An 18757-nucleotide genomic window follows, 5' to 3' on the forward strand; every position below is an offset into this window, starting at 1 on the left:
TAAAGTGTTTATTTAATAAAAGTATTTTCATTTTTTTCATTTTCATTTTCTCTAATCTACTAGAGACATACCTACATATTATGGAGGCTGTCACGTACACTCAAATCTGTCTGACCAAAGTGAGCTGATGGTGATTTATAAAAGAAGGCACAGCTGACGAATCAAGGGCAAGATATGCAGAGACATAATAATATACACTATGATTCAGCCTTTGAGATTAGATTAAGCTGTATGTTGACGGAGCTACATTCGGCGCGTGCGCATGCGACTCGTGTTACGGGGATTACGTGTCCTGTCAGGGCTGGCGCTGCTGATGTCAATGATTTGAAAGAAGGCTGGAAAAGTTGACTGAGTTTCTTGCGCTGCTTCTACTCAGGTGGCCAATTTATTGTCCCGAAACAGTGGTAGGGTTAAAGTTATGCTATAAAACTATAAAAATCAGTCGGTTAAACTGAGCTAAGTAGGTATTTGGTCCAATTATTAAATTCAAACATTTTCAAAAGAGCTTTGTTGATGCGGATCAATTTACCGCACAATAGAAGCATCTATTATCTATATATATAAAAGAAAGTCGTGTTAGTTACTCCACTTATAACTCAAGAACGGCTGAACCGATTTAGCTGAAAATTGTCAGGGAGGTAGTTTAGAGCCAGGAGAAGGACATAGGATTTTTATCCCGTTCGACAGCATTCCCGTGTGACTTGACATGAAACGTCAGTCACTATAAAACGTGGTATAACAAAAAAGAATCAGACTTGGAATAACAAACCACGCGGGCGAAGCCGCGGGCGGAAAGCTAGTAAATTATAAATAATAATATTATAAATGCGAAAGTAACTCTGTCTGTCTGTCTGTCTCTCTTTCACGCCTAAACCGCTGAACCGATTTTGATGAAATTTGGCAGGGACATAGTTTGAGTCCCGGGAAAGGACATAGGATAGTTTTTATCCCAGTTTTCAAAAACAGGGACGCGCGCGATAAAGTTTTTCTGTGACGGACAAAATTCCACGCGGGCGAAGCCGCGGGCGTAAAGTTAGTTTGAAATAAGTAAGTAAAGAATCCATAAGGGTTCCGTTTTTTTCCATTTGGCTACGGAACCCTAAAAAGTCTAACCTTTATTAATAAAAGATCTGCCCTAGTGATCCAAAACAATCGAAAATGGTTTTATTTGGTTCCAAAGCTTTCAAATTTTTGGCACTTCCGGTGTTGCCAGCCCTGCAGCCCACAGTCGACAGGTGAGCCGAGTGCAAATATTTTAGCTCAGGACGTTGACTTCAAACTTGCGGCATTTCCTAATCTTTGGTATATCTTGCCCGAGAATTTAGAAACATTATTTAAAAAGCTAAGGAACTACCTAAACAAAGATGAGGAGAAGACAGACGGTAAGGCAATAAAACTTCCTAAAAAAAATATATCAGTGTTTTTACCTTCTTTTTGACAGACATGCACAAAGAGAAGTTTTTTTTTTGGGCGCGTTTGTCCAAAAAAAACTTGTTTTGCTAACAATAGAAAATAAAATTGTTGGCAAAACAACTTTTTTCGCCCAATTTATGGCAATTGCCATGGCAACCGCCGAAACATTAGCATGTTTTCGGCGAGGACATGTTTGCTGAACTTCAAAAGTGACGTTTTCCCATAATTTTTTTTTTGACAGGGACAGACTTGCCTTTCCCGGGACCATATTAATTTCATCAAAATTGGTTTAGGCATGAAAGCGTGACAGAAAGACAACTTTCGCATTTATAGTTTACAGTAGGGATTTGATTTAATTTTAAAACATTTAACCCATCATTCCATTAATTACCTAATAGGTTCTATAAAAAGTACCAGTGCTGTTGTTACACCGAATACTAGTAATTGGTCTCATGGGGCCTTGACACCCTGACAATTGATTACAGAGTTTAATTACAAAGAATGTTACCTAAGTTCTATTTTTATCGACTAATCCTTCCTATTATTACGTCACTATCGTTTAAAAAAATGTCAGAAAAATAAACACATAGAAAGTTAAAAAAGAAAGGAGGTATTATAACAATGTCTAGAAAATAATCAAGAAGATAATAAAAGAGACTCAGAAGGAGGCCTAGTGAAGGCAATAATTTCTTTGGTCGATGGGTAATTGAGGATTAATCAAGAATAGAAGAAAATGAGATAAGAGACAGATATAATACATAAACATACCATATACATGCTTCTCGTATATTGAAAATCTCACGGCACATTGTTATAGCAATACTGCATAAAAAAGGGTGATAGTATAATAAGTAGTATTAAATTTGTACCAAATAAAAATTCTAGAATGACTTAAACTTTTCACTAGAATGCCTCTGAAAACTTCTGACAGATAGGCTTAAAAGTGTCTCGCAGATATCTTGTGTCTACCTACCCTCAATCTAGTTCAATCTCCGCGGATAAAAAGCAAATTAATTCAGCCATCCACATTAGATTCCAACGTCACAAAAAGTGGACTAATCAAACATGAGCGCGTCATTTAGACCAGAATGCGAGGAATCCATGTTGATCATGACTGAAACGTTTTTTCCTTAATTACGTCATAATGAGCTGTTGCAGCGAGTATAGATCGCGAGTCATTTAATTTTGTGCAGTTTTTATACATATTCAGATTTGAAACTGAAGGACCTACAGAAAGAATAAGCATTTATAAGTACCTACTCGTAATCACAATAATAACAATATTGATATTTTTAACAATACGTAAAAATTGGCTACTCGTTTTCAGGCCTATGGTCAGCGCAGTGGACGTCCTGTGGCTGAAATGAAGATGATATTGGTTGAAGTATACATAAACTCCTTTCTTTGCATAGACTTTTTTCACTTCTCCAAATATGGGTCATTTTCGAAATGATGGAGTTTCTATCCATCTGTTTTCAGCCAACCACTAAAACACTAAACTTCATCAAATATTATGTAACGTATCCTTTGGTTATCAGTTGGTAAAAGTTTAAAACAATAACTAAAACATTCAATACATAGTAGGTATTATAATTTAATAATCCATTAAAATTTCTATGTAATACAATTTAACTTGACCACATTAATTGTTTACAATTTAGGAAGGAAAAGTATCGCAGTCACTTAAAGTTACGCTGCAGCGCTGCGCTTACGCACGCGCCCAAGGATTCGCGGGAACGTCACTGACATTGGTTTCGAGACGATTATAAATCCATTCGCAGTAACTTATATTTCGTAACTGTACCTCGAATTTGGTTTTACACAGAAATTATGACGTTCTTGTGACGTCGTTATGGTGTATTTTTGTTGGTTACATTGTGTAAGGTAGTTATAAATTAGGTACCACAACATAGTGTGTACAAGGACAGTCGCTATTTCATAGATTGGTGATGAGTTAAAATGTTTTTGTTAGGTTTAGGTTGTTTTACTGACGATAGTGACTGAATCGCTGGTACTGTTTTTAATTTTCAGCAGCTAACCCTCATTATTGTCCTGACTTTAGAAAATAATCAAAACAATCCGTCTCTTTAAATATTAAATCGGTAAAATAATGTTTTTTTGTTATAAAAGCATCATTTTATATTTTTCAAAATGTGTAAGATATTTAGCATCAACAAATTTTAATACCCTTTATTTAGGTAGTGTGCCTATTACATGAAAATAATAATCAAAGAGATGTTGTCTACATTTGTAAGAAACTGTATCAAGATTTTGTTTTTATTTTCCCCGAGAACTTATTTCCCAAGGAACACGCGTCACTTTACGTAGATCTAGCAAGCAAAGCAATAAGACAAAGCTAGTTAACTATAACGATATTTATGTTAATAATCGCATGCGCGTCTCCAGACGAGTACCTAAGTACGGTCAGCAGAGACAATGGTTTGCGCAACGATGCGCTCCGTTGGCTTCCGTTGTCGCGTGTACCGACAGAAAACTACATACTTTTAAAAATAGTACAAAAAAAAGAAAAAGTAAGGAAATATTTGTAAGATATAATGTTGGTCAAGATTAGCGTGGGACACTTGTGCTCGGTAGACAGACAACCTCAAAAAGAGAGCTGCAATGAAAGAAAAACATCGTACTTTTTTTGTGGTAGACTATACTCTTAAGGTTAAAGTGGACTGCCAGACGCTGATGATACGTAGTTACATAGTCTTCTGTCATATCCACTCATGTCATAAAAGTACGACGATTATAGGGTACGAAATATTGAAGTCTTTTCTAAGAAAAGTGTTGTAATCTCGTTATTTTTATTAACAACGTTGTACTTAAACCATTTTTCAGAATCTTGCTTTTGACATACTGAAATACTTAGGCTGTGTTACACCATCTTACTTTAACTTTAACAAACGTCAAAAATCTGTCAAACCTCATACAAAAAACACCGGTTATCGTTATAGTTACGGTTAATTAAAGTTAGGTGGTGCAACTGAGCCTTACTGTGAAAATAAATAAAAGACTTATTTGCTGATGGTGAGTCCGCGTTTGTAGGCTAATCTGTTTACGGCGCAATGCCACTAAGTATATTTTGAGTTGCGCACGCGACGTTCTTCGCACTTATGTCATACATAGTAGTTAGTACGTCGAGTCGTCGTTGACTAGACCATTCGCTTAAATACTGCAATAAGTCACTTTGTATGATTCATTTTTGTTCTAGAGTTTGTGGCAGCTCACACCGACTCGAACCACGAATCTACGGGTATGAGTGTGAAAGTATTAAAAAACTTTATTCAACACTAGCTATCCACCCGCGGCTTCGCCCGCGTGGAATTTTGTCTGTCACAGAAAAACTTTATCGCGCGCGTCCCTGCTTCAAAAACCGGGATAAAAACTATTCTAAATATTTCGGGACTCAAACTATCTCTATGCCAAATTTCAACAAAATCGGTTCAGCGGTTTAGGCGTGAAAGAGAGACAGACAGACAGACATACAGACAGACAGACAAACAGTTACTTTCGAATTTATAATATTAGTATAGATTTACTAAAATAATAACTATAGTATAGCCTGACCAGGAACATAAAAACCCTCGCCATGTTGCGGAAAACTAATGGTACTAATTTCTTTTAATGGCAACAATAACTGAAAACTTCATTGACATGTCACCTTGCATGTCAGTCTATTGTTGTCAAAGTGTAAACAAACTTTATTTTAAATGTGTGCAATTGATTTTGTGAATTAAATTGCTAAAATATTTTTATAGTCGTGAAAGAAAAGTGGTTCACAATGTGTTAATGTATTTGTCGAAGAGAAATACTAAGGGTTCGGACAATATTTTCATTGAATAATGTTTCCGACAAAGGTTGTCAAATTGACTGACATGTTTATCGTATAGTACAGTCCACTATGAAAATTAGCTGAAGTCTGTTTCAACTACCTATTTTAAAGTTTTTTGTCACTTTCTAAGTTTTGAATTTTATGGAATTGGGAAAGAAGTACCGAGTTTGAAGCGTTCATGAGCAGACATTGCAGTTGAATATTCAAGTTCTGAATTTGATTATTGATGAATAATAAAATAAATCCTACTAGCTCGATTGATGGTTTCATTTAATTTATTTAAACCAGGTTACCTTTAATCATATTTTTTCGTTAATTTATGAAAATATCAAATTAGCCCGTAATCCTGAATCCTGATACATAAATTTAGCCTATTAATTTAACACATGTACGACTGTACTCAGTGTTGCACTATCAAATGCAATTGACGCGCCTCTATGCCAGGGTTTTTATGTTCCTGGTCAGGCTATAAAATCTAGAATTTGAGGCTACCCACACAGTGACCCTGTTCGTTATCGCAGTTATTTTAGAATAAAAATAGCAAGGTATTTCATGCAAAAAGTCCATAAAATAATATGAACGGTACTGGGATGGGGAAAAAAGAAAATTAAATAAAAAAAGAAGTAAAAAAAATCTATTACAAAACTATTCTGCCGACCGTACTTCTTAGTAGGCTAATGTGTTGACAGTGTGGTCTTATTATTTTTGGGCTCCACATGTGGTAAACGTACTTATTCTTATGTCACACTTTAAGAATATCTATACTACACAAAAAAGTCAAATACCATTCAGCTTTAAGATACGTTATCGTTTGGCTAAGAAATTAATTGGATATTTGTTTGTACCTCACAAATACCTCTGATAAACTATAGAAAAAACAGATGATTGCATTTTTTAAACAATTTACTTTGTTTTGTCTCTATGCATAAATATATTTCTTACCGTATAGGTACCTAAAAAACTTTAATATTTTGTTTTATTTATTAACTTTTTTATTTGCGAACGGTACTTACTTGTTATTATGCCAATTTATGTACTCGTAAATATTATTGGAAACTACACAAGCGATCGTGTTCCTTATGCTTCTGTCATTAAATCGTTACAGACATTTGTTTTAATATGTGTAAAAAATAATAAAACATATCCTACATAGATAAAAATAACTAATAATAAGATAATAATCACTCGTAAAGTATAGAAAATATTTTTTAAAACAAAATAGAAAGAAACTAGAGTTGTTACGAATCTCTATCGATAAAATTCAATTACTGAATTTCAGTTTTTTTTAATCAATTATTACTTAAATAAAAAAAAGTCTAACTTCAGTTCGTTCGTTAGTATTTCACTACTGAATAGATTTCAATAAAATTAGTTAATAAAAAGCTAGATTTTAATTAAAAATAGATTACCAGAACGAAATTGAGGGAGCATTATCAAAATAATAAAAAATATATTACGGTTATTAGCTCAGCAATAAGTGCCAAAATTAATCGAGCACACATGACAGATCGGCTTATCAAATGTCACCGCGAGCAAGGCTGCGCGTGCGCTTCCGTACAAAATGAAGGAATAGCCTTTACGACTATTTTATGCAATGTACTTTAAAGAAAGAAATTATATTAATACAAGACGTGTAGTAATACCTTTTTTTAAATATTAAAAAATATTAAGACACATCTGGAACACACTGGAATATAATGTTTGGTTACTTTGGTTTCAATGGAATTGTATCTTATCTATATCTGCAAACGTAAGAGATTCTTATTAACAGAAAAGTGCTTATTTTATATATATATATATATTACTTTAATACAGTTCTTTACAATCTAATTATCTTTAACAAAGAGTCAAAGCTAATTCATAAGTAAAACGAGTCAGTTGCTGAATTACGACTGTCTTTTATTTTCAAGTTTGAATGTGACACACATCATACACAATGTCATTTAGGTTTACATAGTCATAGTTATCAATGGATGTCTCTATAATAATATACTATGATATGCTTTTTGATATGCTTTCCAATACCCCTAGAGTCAAGTAAAAACACATGAAAATGTATATAGAAATTGACCAAACCCATTAAGTAAACACAACAATTTCTCTTTTTTATCAAGTTATATTACCGTTAATCATATTTTAGTAGCCATTGTTGTAATTTAGTTCGATCGATAGTGCTCACGCGCCGGCGCACGAGCGATACCTTATCGAGTTTCGATGCAAGACGCGCTGTTTATCGAAAGGTATTTAACTTGGTAAAAACAAGAATTGCTTTTGAATATTTAAACACTGGCTTTTTCCTGTGAAACTGTAAACAAGGCATGACACGGGACTAATACCCGGACTAAGACCCCTATGAAAACAAAATTCATATTAAATGTTATCATAGGGGTCACTTAAAAATTATGGTGAAAACGGGGATAATTCTAATTCTCTCTTTGCAAACACTGTAGTTTTTATGCCAGGATCTACAGTTTGGCCTCGAATGAAAGTATCAATGATAATACTGATCCTCAACAAATATTATAAAGATGTAAAAATTCTGTAAAAATAAATCATTATTGAAAAAAAAAACTGTCAGACGCAACAACTACTAAAAATAAACTACCAGGTGGGCAACAATTTGAAATATTGATTGCCAATGCAAAGTCACCTCACAAGTAATGCCTACAAATACAATGTTAAAAACTAGGCAAATAGAAACGCAGAAACACACAAGTACCTTCTGGCTGATATTGGAAATGTCAAAAAAACTAATTTGCATGTTCCAATGTCAAACCCACGACAAACGCTAAATTGTGGAATAACAAATAAACGGTTACATTTCGCTTCCATTTTGAGAAGCACGAGTATTATTTAACAACTGAGGTAGTCTGTTTATCAACAAAGTAACAGCTGTAAAAAAACCGCAGGTTTTACGGTAGTTTGGTGTTTATGCATATTTTTACTTTAGCGTTATCTGTGGCATAGATTTAAGTGTAGCTTTTGACAATGTAATGGAAGAACAATTTAAAAGAAGAAACACTTCGGAATTGAATAGAGATACATTACCAAAATAATACAAAAGAATTCGTGATCATTAATTATAGAAATATCAACTATTATTACCATACTTGTTAGGAGTTCTCCAGGGTTCAATACTAAGACCGATATTGCATTTTTTTGATAACAGGGATATAAAATAGCTGTCTTTGTCTTTATTGAGACATGTCTTCTATTAACCTCTAAGGTGAGCCGCATTTATCTGAGTAAAATATGGGCATAATAACGATTTCTTTAATGAAGACCAGTCCGCCATTATTGTCGCTGACAACGCGCCAAGGGTACATTCCTTTTTATTTAAATAAACAGAGCAAAACGTGTCACATCACATAAATTAATAAACTCCAATGCAACCCACTTACGACTTTACACAATTAAATCATAAAACGGGCGATATTATCAATTACTCTCGTTTTTATCACTCAATATATTAATTTACGATGTCGATAAATACGTTATTGTATCAATACGAGAACAGTGAAACTTGAACTGAATTGACAGGTCACGATAACTCGGGCCGGCGCTTGCGCAGCCGCGTCTCAACTCGTTCGAAAACCGCCTAAAAATAACGAGAAAATGAAGAAAAAGACTTAGGCTCGCATTCGTAAACGGATCCATACTTTGACTAATTGAGAGTCTTGAGCCTTAATAAATGAATCGGAGGATGCGGTCTGGCATTTTGTTTAATAGGATGCTTAATTAAACGAGGACTTAATAAAGTGGCCATTTTTCTTGTTTTGGTTCGGAATGAAATATTACTACTGGACGGGGGATTATTACTTCCGAATAATTTCGTTTTAAGCTATTCACGAGAGATGGGCTCAGGATATTTTGCTTGTTAAAATAAATCATCCGTCTTACCATACTCTTAATTGTTGCAGTATCTTACCTTAGCGTGTATTATCACATCTAGGTCTTACTCACGGTTGATTTCAAAATGACTAATATTTATCTTCTTTTAAAACGCATGAAGCCTAATAACAATACCAATTAATTTCTATCAAATTGTATAACAAATGAATAACAAAGATAAGTAATTAATTAAATTGTAGACGCCTATGACTCAAGTTTAAACGGTCGGAGTTAACACGCAAACGCAAATATTTGCCTTGTGCGTGACACAAACTTGTGACCGCTGGGTTTGATCGAAATACAAATGCACCACACCTAACAAATTATTGAGTTAAAGTAGTAAAGACCTCTCGAGTGGCGACCACGGGCTGGAAGACGTAGCGTGGGCAGGCCTCCTACTAGGTGGACCGACGATCTGGTGAAGGTCGCGGGAAGAGCCTGGATGCGGGCAGCGCAGGACCGTTCATTGTGGAAAACCTTGGGGGAGGCCTTTGTCCAGCAGTGGACGTCATTTGGCTGAAAACGAAAACGAAGTAAAGACCTGTAGTGAAAAGACATTCAAATATACTTAGTCTACCTTCCAAATAAATTCACGGATATTGTAATTCAATTTACTACAATTTAGAACTAGGAAGGGCGACTCCAAAAAATGTGTGAAACGACAAACAGAAGAATATTGAAATTCTATACTTGAATCTAAGCGCGCGTTTGAATATTTTTGAGATTCGTTCCAGAATTTGAGTCAACGAGTCTAAAACCAATTCTCGTTTATAAATACGAGTGTTAGGGCACTCCGTTACTGGAATAGCTGACACCCTAATGCTTCCTTTGGCATACCGAACCCTTGAAAACAGATATCTCTATATTTAACGCTTAAAGAAAACTATATTTTGGGTCATCTTCCTTATCAATAACTAGCTGTGCCCGCAACTTCGAATAGAAAGAAATAGTTTGAATAATACTTCCCGTTTTTGCAACATTTTTCTTTACTACTCCGCACCTATTGGTTTTAGATGTTATAAAGCCTATAGCCTTCCTCGATAAATGGGCTATCCAACACAAAAATGATTTTTTAAATCGGACCAGTAGTTCCTGAAATTCGCGCGTTCTAAGCAAGCAAACAAACTCTTCAGCTTTAAAATATTTTATTATTCAAGTGTAGTGATTAATTTAAACTATGGATGATTACTTATTCAGTCGCCAATTTACTCACAACGTGCCTTCCGTAAAAAGTGACTGAACTGACAAAAAGACAAAAATGTTTTCCAGAACTTGCCGTGCCACTTTTGTAAATAAAATTAAGGAGGCACATATAATTATTTAAACACGTAGTTAATTTAATAAGTCTATAATAATAGACTGTTAATTCCGTACATTCCTTATAGAAAACGTGTGGGTTGCAGACAAGTTGTATTTGTGATTTAGTCATAATTCAAAACTTAAATGATTTGGCGTCAGCCGCAATAAATATCTTAAATGTCGTCATTACTCATAGGTATGACAGTTCACATAATATTACTAAGCTACTAGCCTTTTAAAACGTATCCTTTTTAATAATTTAGTTGCGCTAATATTTATTTTGTGGCCTTACATTTCAATTTCAAAATTGCATGAATATTCAGCAAAAACATCGATCTTTACATTTGCAAATTGCAATTTGGTGTCTAGCATTTATAAATTAAATATCGACAGCATTGCCTAACAACACTATCGCCTAATCGATGGATTATCGAGATTACTAATCGACGTCACTATTTTTGACAAAATACAATACCGCGCACACCCTAAACTCATGCATCAATTTTTACCCAAAAAAGCAAATGTAGATTAATCAAATGAGAAAAAAGGGGTACCTTTGTAATTAAAAAGAACGGTTCGGTCCACTATGGCAGGCACCAGAAATCCTTTATCGGAAAAAAACACAACACTTCGGCTACGTTATCGAACGAGCGATACTAGCGAGACGTGCGCTCGACGCGGCGGCTGTGGGTCGACTGGCCGCGGTCGTCGCGGGCCGTGCGTGCGCGCAAGTAGCCTTGCAGGACGCATACAGATTTATCTCGCAGGCAACTTTTCGAGGATCGCAGTTTAGATAGGCCGGGATGGGGAGTTTATTTAATTTGATGTTTCGCAAAACGGTTAATTAATTTGCTGATAATTATGTTTTGGGTTATTGTTCACCGGTTTTGGTTACATAGAATATAATGCTATGTGATATGTAACTAATTTTTCGCAATTTAAGCTATTGCAATGCGAACTATTTTTACTTAAAGTTATTTTTAGATACTTAACATTTACTTTTTATTCTAGTTTTCATAATTTCATAATTTACGTTACCTATTCAAATCTAGATTCTGTCTTAAATAAATTTTATGTCTAACAGGAATGTAAATAATAAAAAGTTACATCCACAAGTTAATTCATTGATTACATTACATAATATTGGTATTTATAGCAATTATTATGAATGTGATAATTGTAATATTATGTCGTGCCGTTACAAGTTGTGAGTAACGCGTTACATACGACTTGTAACTAATAATTAGGGTTACCCCCAAACAGTCAATATCTAAAACTAGAATATGAACTACTTAAAAAATAACGGCAATTAATTGTAAAACACGAAAACACAAGGAAAACAGTAGTTTTAATACCACTAAAAGTAATTTTAAGTTCCATAATAGTTATGTTTTCATTTCAGCTTGGTAGTCCACTACCTACTGGATCATTATAAAGTACAATCTTCGGAATTTTTTTATCCGGCCAGCCTGCCACGTTTTTAAAGGCGTCGGTCCATCGAACAGGGGAATTACTATCTACATTTACTTCACACCCCATCACATCACGTACCTCAATCTTCAGTGGGTTTAACTCAGGAATCTTTCTTTATTAACTTATTTGCCTGCGGCTTCACCCGCGTGAAATTTAGTGTCACAGATCGGCATAAATTATAGCCTATAATATGTTAATCTGGGTTACAAACGATAATACTGTAAAGTTTCAACAAAATCCTTTATGTAGTTTTTGCGTGAAGAGTAACAAACATCCCGACATCCAAACTTTCGCATTTATAATAATATTAGGATTAGGATCGTACGCTATACGGTTATATCTAGAGATGACTTATCATTTCAACATTGCTAACCCAGTGGCTACGAGGCACATAGCTCGTAGAGGAGAGATGATGGCCGTTAGGGCCGAAAAGTTCTCGAGTGGCGACCACGGGCCGGAAGACGTAGCGTGGGCAGGCCTCCCAGTAGGTGGACTGACGATCTGGTGAAGGTCTCGAGATGAACCTGGATGCAGGGAGCGCAGGGCCGGTCGTTATGGAAATCCTTGGGGGGGCTTTTGTCCAGCAGTGGACGTCATTTGGCTGAAATGATGATGGTGAATGCTAACCCACCTGGTGTTAGACGTGAAGAGCTACCATAGTCATCTGACATCAGCGCCGGCCTACCAACCCTATCCACCTGCATAGCGTGTGTGACATAACTGAGTTATGTGCCGTTACTATACTACATGGGTTCCTGGCTTCGCTCATGTCGAACAATAACATAATAAGCTTTTCACATCGCTGTAGTGCAGGAGATGGACATTGGAAAACATATTTTAGAATATTTTCAAAAAAATAAATCAAATCAAAAGCCTAGCCTACTTTATACTTCATTTCAAACGTTAAAGTTGTTCTTGCTTTAACATACCTACTACTTAATTTTACGTTAAAAATCAAATTATTAGTATGTAGGCCCTTTTCATGGTACGCGTCCTAAATGATAGCCTGTCCCACCACTAACTTCGGGACAGCATATCGGCTGTACTGACTCACTGAAGAAACTCAGACAGTGTCAGTCACTGACGATCTTTATTTTTTTATGCTTCAAACTTTCTGCAGCCTGTCCCTTGGTCTATTTCCAACGAACACCTATCTCTGCGTGTTAACAAGCCGCTCTTACCATTGTTACTGATTAGAAACGCCTGTATCGTGCGAAAATCTAAAGAAAATCAATTCAAAGTTTTTACAACCACTTATGAAATATGAAACGTTATCCCACTGGTATCTTGTTAGCTATTTGCTACAGAATATCTATTTTAAACTCAATCTTAATAGACTTTTACATTGTTTATAGTTGAATTCTTTCGATCCGGGGTCCTGGGTTCGATGCCCATGTAACTCAACTATTATTCAGTGTCATAAAGTATGTAGATTTATAATTTCTAAAATTTTCTGGGGTGGGTACCAGACTATTCTGGGGTGTGCACTATAGCTAGACCATTCTGGGGTGGGCACTAGACCATTCTGAGGTGGGCACTAACTAGACCATTCTAGGTTGGGCATTAGACCATTCTGGGTTGGGCATTAGACCATTCTGGGGTGGGCACTAATACCATTCTGGGGTGGGCACTAGACCATTCTGGGGTGGGCACTATACCATTCTAAGGTGGGCCTAAACCATTATGTTCCGGGGTGGGTACGCCAAAATGAAAAAAATGAAATTCGATTATTATAGGGAAATAGCAACATTTTGCGCTTTGTATGTTAACCGAAGTATAGACAGAGTTGTCTACTATACATTTTAATATACAAGCAAATATACGACGTAATATAACCTTTAATCAAACCTAAGCTATTAACAATTCAATGAGGCGTAATAACACTGGTCGTGGGCGTCCAATAAAAAATTAACTGAATCACATCTGTGTACTTTTCAAGAATCTGACCAGTGGGTGAAAACGTATAATTTAGCAATAAATTAATGATATAAATTACCTTTGTCCTACTCCTAGTACAACAAACGACAGCCATGAGATTATAACATTTTCATTGCAATTTAGCCCTTGTTATTATAAGGGTATAAGATACCATAGTTTAACGTGCTGTCCACTGTACCTACTAGGAAGTGGGTAGTTGCTGAAAGCCAATAAGGACATCGTTTATCATGAGTCAATATAGATAATAGCAGTACCTATGTGTCCACTTGTCACATAATAGTAGGTACAAATAAATACAGAAGGATTTAAAGTCAGATTAGTTTCAAGCAATACATGTTATTGAATAAGTGAACTGAATCCATAACTTAATAAAGGTAGCAGGAAGGCGCTGGATGCAAGCCGCTACCAACCGTGCAATGTGGAAATCTTTGGGGGAGGCCTATGTTCAGCAGTGGACGTCCTGTGGGTGAAATGATGATGATGTGATGATCTAGGTATTAAAATAGTAAGACACGGGTCTTAACGCGACGTTTATTAATGAGTTACATTATGTACTCACGGCTTGACGTTTCGGTTGCGATGCTGCAGCCGTGGGTGGCCGTGGTCACAAGCATCTAGACATCCTGGGTTTGGTTTCCAGACAGATCAGCAGCACAAGACTTTTTAACAGATCTTTTTTTTCACGCGCTTCTTGTCTTCCTAGTACTAAATAAGCACACCGTTTGAATTTTACAATCGTTTGGCTTATGTCCGTTTTCACCATCAATCCCTAATTCGTTAAATTTACAACTAAAAATTCAAAATTTCATTACTAGGTACCCGAAAACTATCCACTATCATAAAATATGCAGGTCAAACAGCTTTGATTATAATATTTACTGAGTAAATGACCTTTTGCTTTTATTTTTTAACAAACATACTACAAGAAAAGTGACTGCTCAATTCCCCAGCTAATATTGAGCTAATAAATATTTCTAGAACAAACTCCGCCACGGTTGACGGTTGTCACGCAGCGCAACAATTTTCGCGGAAATGCCTCGCGTGTTACCGGGGCGGGCGGCGCCCAAGGCCCTACTACGAAGTTACGAACTATTATATTAATGCCATAATTGTATTCTCCATTCTTATACTAGGACCTTCAGATTCTGAATGTTCTGTCACCAATATGAGAACCTCCTCCTTTTATTGAAGTCAGTTAAAAAAGAAAAATAATTATATTATCTATCTATACTTATAATAAATCTGTAGAGAGGTCAATTCTGTACATGAAATATATTTTCAAAATAACTATCAGGGAGTGATTTAGTGATCGATACTGATGCCAAAAATGCAATCAGTAAAATTTTTGTCTGTCTGTCTGTCTGTCTGTATGTTCCTTATAGAAACAAAAACTATTCGACGGATTTTAACGAAACTTGGTACAATTACTCCTGGGCAGGTTATAGTATACTTAGGAATTCCCACGGGAGCGGAAATTAGCGGGAAAATCCTTTTGTATGAAAAATCTAGACCGCTTAAGTTAGACGCTTGAAAGGATGATGGGCACAAATGTATGGAAAGTGGTACCCGCTCCAATAGCCATAACCAATATATATTTTAAAAGGCCTTTAGATGTAGGAAAATGTCTGCTATGGGGCCAGTTCTAATTCACGTTTTGAAAGCAGTAATTCCACTAAGTATTATAATGAAAATATAACATAATCATCCATGTATACGAGTATGTATTATGACTACAATCTATTAATATAACTAAAAGAAGCATTGAAAAGGAAAGGATTATACCTATGATGAACTACCCAAGCTATTAGCCCTTTATTCGCTTTCATCATCATCATCATGAACATTTTAGCCATAGGACGTCCAGTTGAACATAGGCCTCCCCCAATGAGTTCCACAATGGCCGGTTGGTGGCGGCCTGCATCCAGCGCCTTCCCGCTACCTTTATGAAGTCGTCGGTCCATCTTGTGGGTGGACTTATTGGGTCTTGTGGGTTTATTCGCTTTAGCGACCCATAATAAAACCCTTAAGAAGTAATAAAACTTTAACCCCTTTATTAATAAAAGTTACACCCTAGTTGAACTCTGGCTTAAATTGTCATTTGGTATGGAAATGTCTTTTTAATCCAAGGTTCTTCCTAGGTGTAACTTTTTATTAATAAGGGGGTAGTAGTTCTTCAAATAAAAATATTTATCCCTATCAATAATAGAGTTAAGGAAGGATGCTGGAGCAGTAAACCCTTCCTGCCTCGCATAACCTAAGTACCATACGATAGACACGTATGATACTTCTTCTTCTTCTTCCGCGGTCCCTCACTGATGAGGATCGCGACCACAGATAGTGTTCCTCCACAGACTGCGGTCATAAGCTGTGTGGACCGCACGATGCAAAGTCCCGCCCCCCGTCTTCCTCACCGCGTCCGACCATCTCATCGGTGCCCTGCCTCGAGCGCGTCTGCCTTCCATACTGTATGATACTTAGGTTACACAAAAAGTATGTTTATCTTCGAACGCAACCAGATCTGAGGCTGGTGGCCATAGTAAATGTTGTTCGTCTTGGTAAGACCTTTCAAATGACACTACAAACATAACTATTGGAGCCGGGTACCATTCTGCAAAAAAGTATGTTTATCTTCGTACACAACCAGATCTGAGGCTGGTGGTCATAGTAAAAGTTATTCATCTTGGTAAGACCTTTCAAGCGATATTAGACACATATCTATTGGAGCCGGGTACCATTTTGCCCATTGTCCTTTGGCATGCAGGACGCAGGTACCTTAGTAAACTTAAAGCTTAGTTACAACAGGATATTTCAAAATTCCCACGAGAACGGGATTTAGCGGGAAAAAACATTTGTATGGAAAAAATCTAAACCGCGTAAGATAGATGAAGGGGGTAAAACAGTATCCACGCGTACGAAGTCGCAGGTAGTTATTTTTCTTTTTTATATGAATAGGTAAATTAAACCTAGGTACAACAAATAGTGTTGCAAATTTTATCGCCGGAGCCAGAAAATGTTTAAGTATTACTCGTACTGCTTAGACGTTGGCTCTTTTTTGAAGATTTTTTGAAGACAAATCCTATAGATCTTACTCAGATCTTCTTTTTTCAAAGGTAATAAGTGAAGTAAAGTTATTCTCGGGTATGTTTAATGTTGTTGGTATACCTAAATAAATAAAATAAAATAATTATGTGGGAAAGAACATAGGTAATATCCGAAATTGAAAAATAAAAAATGAAAATGAAAAAAATACCTATAACCTTAATTAGCCACCACTTCTGCCAACTGTATTCACCAATAAATTAATAAATAAATATACATTTAAGTACATAAAACTCAGTACATTCCCACTTTAAGTGGTTAGTAGTAATAATCCACGACATTTAATTTTCATCGTTCACGGAAATACATCGCGTGCGGCGCCGACGTGTTTGGGCGGTGAGTCGTTGGGCGGGCGGCGCTACGCCCCTACCAATGCACGATATTCATCTCAACACGAATTAAGTAATTTGTGCGAGACATATTTTTCAGAAAATTATGTTATTATTGATATTATACCATAGTTTATAAGACCTTTGTTACTAACACTTTTATGGGCTATGCCTGAAATAAAAATACCTTTTATTTTTATTTTATTTATTTATTATTTCTTCCCTGCGAGATGGGCAGGGCACATTGCACGGATGAACCAGGATCGCTGGGCCAGAAAGACCCTGGAGTGGAGACCCCGCAACAACACCCGCGACAGGGGAAGACCGCCTAAACGATGGACAAACGACATCCGGCAGCAGGCTGGAGTGAACTGGATGCGTGTGGCCAGGGACAGAAGTCGGTGGAGGGTTGAAGAGGAGGCCTATGTTCGAAGGCGAACCCAAAGGCTGCTATAGATAGATAGATTGATATTATTTAACAGAAACCAATTGTGAAAAGGAATTTCATCAACATTTTGCTTCAGATTTAATATCATACGTTTACGCTTAATGACGTAAAAGCCCTTGTGGCAAGAATGTACTTGGAAAGAGTAAAACTAGGCCAAGGTAGGTATAATGTATCAGCTAAGTAGTCCAAACATGTTTCACGTTCCGTTTTATACGGCAGTTAGGTAGATATTATGGGCCACACTTCTAGCTTTCCATTTTCGGTCATGTCGTCTCGTTCTATCGCAAAGAAATTCCATTTGATGAGAGCGAGTGAAAAATCGGAAATGGGTAGCTGGAACTTTATGTACTTGTAACACAAACATAAATTTTTTCAGGAGTACATTTCACCGCATGACTTACCTTTACCGAAAACAAATAGTAGGCGTGTTTACAAAATTGCAATATTAATGACGTGTGGCGCCACCTAACGACTTCCGCGAAACTAAGTTTAAACTACCAGAAAGCATAGGTTCGCTCCTGTGGTTGGTATCTAATATTTAAAATCAATTAATCACTTGCTGATGCTTGAGTGAATAATATTTCGGGATAGACTTTATTTCGTACCTTATACGGATAAAAACACTGACACCCGGCGTTAATAATAGATTATTGCAAATTCTTATTACAACTCTTACGAACTATTCTTTAGTCTGTAAAAAGTCGAGCAAAAAAGCGGCACGGCCGTACCATCCTTTTCTCGAAGCAATTCAGGCCATTTTCGACTGCCTGTAACTTCGTTGTGGATAAAACTAGAAGGCTGAATTTTCATTAGCTATGCAGGCATTGTAAAGACACGGTATATTTAAAATTTCATTCAATTTGAACCAGTAGTTTAAGAATTATAACGGGTCAAAGTTACTTAATTTTGTAACTCACTGACTCACTGACTCACCGATCATCAAAACTCTAAGGCACTTCTAGCAGACCTAGAAGCTTCAAATTTGGAATATAAGTAGTGTTTGGTGTATGAATCAAGGAAAAACTAAAA

General features: G+C 36.2%; 1 protein-coding gene across 2 annotated transcripts in view; it reads right to left on the bottom strand.

The window, feature by feature from the left end:
- The window catches only part of LOC135082018 (GAS2-like protein pickled eggs), a 201893-nt gene that overhangs the window by 106183 nt on the left and 76953 nt on the right, over positions 1–18757 (bottom strand). The window contains exon 1 of one of the 2 annotated variants that reach the window (XM_063976766.1): positions 10996–11131. The exons of the other annotated variant lie outside the window; for it this stretch is intronic. The gene's annotated coding sequence lies outside the window, so the exon portion shown is untranslated. Of the gene's footprint in view, positions 1–10995; positions 11132–18757 lie in introns of those variants that run through there. 2 annotated transcript variants of the gene reach the window in all.

The sequence above is a fragment of the Ostrinia nubilalis genome, chromosome 21, assembly GCF_963855985.1.
Source record: "Ostrinia nubilalis chromosome 21, ilOstNubi1.1, whole genome shotgun sequence".
NCBI classification, from domain to species: Eukaryota; Metazoa; Arthropoda; class Insecta; order Lepidoptera; family Crambidae; genus Ostrinia; species Ostrinia nubilalis.